The following is a 3609-nucleotide window of genomic DNA, read 5'->3' as shown; positions in this document are numbered from 1 at the left end:
AGAACAATAAAAAGTCTTGACTCTGTCTAACTGATCACCGCATGGTTATGTGGCTTTACTCAATTATCAAATTTATTATGCCCCCTTCGAAGGAGAGGGGGATTATTGCTTTGCAAATGTCGGTCGGTCGGTCGGTCAGTCGGTCCGTCAGTCGGAATTACTGGACCTATGGTCATCAAACTTGACATGAAGGTTGCGTCTTACCAGTAGATGACACCTATTGATTTTAAGGGTCATCGTCTCAAAAGTCAAGGTCACCTTGAACCCAAAATCTTGCCCGTGTGATAACTCGACGATGACTGCACCCATGGCTCTCAAACTTGACATAGGTTGGGGGTGACCAGTAGATGACCCCTATTTTGAGGTCATAAAGTCAAAGGTCAAGGTCACAGTTACATTAAACGCGAAAGCTTGTCTGAATGATATAACTAGACAATGGGTAGATTTTTGGCGAATACCAGACGGAGCAACTTCGGACGCATTTGTATCGAGTTACAAGGTATATATAAGTTACCATCAGATATCAAGTCTTGGTAATCCTTGAAGACAGGATTTGTTTTTTAGATGTAGTGGTTATAAACTAACATATATTGCCAAAATGTTACAAGAACTTCACTATTGTCATATTACTAATATTTGTTTATAACTAAATATATATTTTGGTCATTAAAATTATACGTTATATTTACTTACTCCCTGCTGTCCACTTGGAATTTGTTCCTGACCTCACCGAAGAATCGTTTCTTCTGGCATTTAGAAGATTCGTGAGCAGAAGATCTTTGCCCAGAATGATGATATCAGACAATGCCACAACCTATCAAGCTCCTACCAATCAAATACGGCGACATCTCAATGTCTACAAACAGCAATTGTACAGCAAGGGACACAGTGGCAGTTCATCCCAAAACGAGCACCTTGGTATGGAGGATGGTGGAAGCGCCTCCATTGCTTTTCAAATGCTTCAGACTGTCTTAACAGAAGTGGAGGCTATGATGAACGACCGGCCGCTTACGTACGTGTCTTCATCTAGAGATGACCCGGAACCGCGCACTCCTTCACACTTATTGCACGGACGAAGATTGCCCAGTTTACCGTTTGCCAACACAGAGGTTAACAACACAGTCTTTAATTGTGACCGGGATGATGTTACAAGTCGATCGAAACAACACGCTCATCTACTTGACCACTTCTGGCGCCGATGGAAACACGAATAATTAACATCGTTAAGGGAATACCAGACGAAGAGTGGTACTCACCACCAGACGATTCGCAGAGTGGACATTGTGATTGTTCAAGACGATTTCAAACCTAGGTTGCAGAGGGACCTTGCAGTTGTAAACGGACTCATTACCGGTAATGACGGATTCACGAGGGCTGCACAAATACGTGCATCGAAGGGGGCAACCACTCGTGGACGCTAAATTGGGCTCAGAGAAAAGAGTTCATTGGGTAGAAGAAGGATTAGGGAGAGATGAAAGGGTAGGTGATTGGGTAGAAAAAATGTAGACGAGAGGTAAGATGGGCAGGGGGCGGGGTGAAAAGGGGAAGATAAAATGCGGAAGTTAAAGTGTAGAACGGTAGAAAAAGAAGGGGGAGAACGTTAATGCTATTCAAAAGGGGGTGTAAGGAAGGGTGAGGGAAGAGAAGTGTAAAATTTAGGTGATTAAACATATGGGTAAGTGGAGATGTATTAAGGATAAAATAAACAGTATACTGGGGAGAAGTAGGCAGAAATAAAAACGTATTAAAAAGAGATAAGTGCGAGGAGGGGAGGCAGAAATGAGAGAAATAAAGATTTGATAGATTTCGAAACATGTGCGACCACATACGCATATGCGATGGTAGCTCTAAGAGCCAGTGGGAAAGACAGAAGAGAGGAGACAGATATTGTACCATGCACGACCACACGTTCGAGCGGTGGCTCTGAGCGCCGTGATCGTAATATGACATTAAACACCCATCGCATACAGTACAAGCGCCGTGATCGTAATATAACATTAAACACCGATCTCATACAGTACATGCGCCGTGATCGTAATATGACATTAAACACCCATCGCATACAGTACAAGCGCCGTGATCGTAATATAACATTAACCACCGATCTCATACAGTACAAGCGCCGTGATCGTTATATGACACTAATCACCCATCTCAAACGGTACAAGCGCCGTGATCGTTATATGACACTAATCACCCATCTCATACGGTACAAGCGCCGTGATCGTTATATGACACTAATCACCGATCTCAAACGGTACAAGCGCCGTGATCGTTATATGACACTAATCACCGATCTCAAACGGTACAAGCGCCGTGATCGTTATATGACACTAATCACCGATCTAAAACGGTACAAGCGCCGTGATCGTTATATGACACTAATCACCCATCTCAAACGGTACAAGCGCCGTGATCGTTATATGACACTAATCACCGATCTCAAACGGTACAAGCGCCGTGATCGTAATATGACACTAACCACCGATCTCATACGGTACAAGCGCCGTGATCGTTATATGACACTTATCACCCATCTCAAACGGTACAAGCGCCGTGATCGTAACATGACACTAACCGCTGATCTCATACAGTACAAGCGCCGTGATCGTAATGTGACACTAACCGCTGATCTCATATAGTACAAGCACAGTGATCGTAATATGACACTAACTACCGATCGCATACAGTTCAAGCGCCGTGATCGTAATATGACACTAACTACCGATCGCATACAGTTCAAGCGCCGATATCGTAATATGACACTAACTACCGATCGCATACAGTTCAAGCGCCGTGATCGTAATATGACACTAACTACCGATCGCATACAGTTCAAGCGCCGTGATCGTCATATGACACTAACCAACGATCTCATACAGTTCAAGCGCCGTGATCGTCATATGACACTAACCACCGATCTCATACAGTTCAAGCGCCGTGATCGTCATATGACACTAACCACCGATCGCATACAATTCAAGCGCCGTGATCGTCATATGACACTAACTACCGATCGAATACAGTACAAGCGCCGTGATCGTAATATGACACTTACCAACGATCGCATACAGTACAGGCGCCGTGATCGTTATGTTACCATTACAACCTTTCTCACTCAAACGATGGACGCATAAACTGATCACATAATCGGAATGTAAACATAAACAATGTCAACAAGTTTGATCACGACTGGAAATTACATACAAGAAATAAACCCACTGTAATAATACTTATTTGCGAAAGGGGCATTACTCTTGTGTATCTTGGGCGATCCATTTGACGAATAGGGATGTTAATTATGTCTGCAATAATGCACTTCCCCGGATATCAATTTGACTTAAGTAAAACAGATTACACGTATAAACACTATAATTAACTAATACGAATATTTGATATTTCACGAAATACTTCTACTTATGTACAGGCATATATCCGAGGTTGTTTTTGATTGAAAAATTGTCGAGGAGTTCTTATTGGAATGTATTTAATGTATGCACAATATATTATCGAACTTAAGATGTGCTTATCAAACGCGTAAAGGTGTAATACCAACGTTTCAACAATACAAAACAACGAAAAACAATATCTTCTTTTCCTACTTATAGT

This window comes from Mya arenaria, chromosome 7 (assembly GCF_026914265.1).
Source record: "Mya arenaria isolate MELC-2E11 chromosome 7, ASM2691426v1".
Classification (NCBI taxonomy): Eukaryota; Metazoa; Mollusca; class Bivalvia; order Myida; family Myidae; genus Mya; species Mya arenaria.
Note: the sequence above shows the minus strand (reverse complement) of the source record.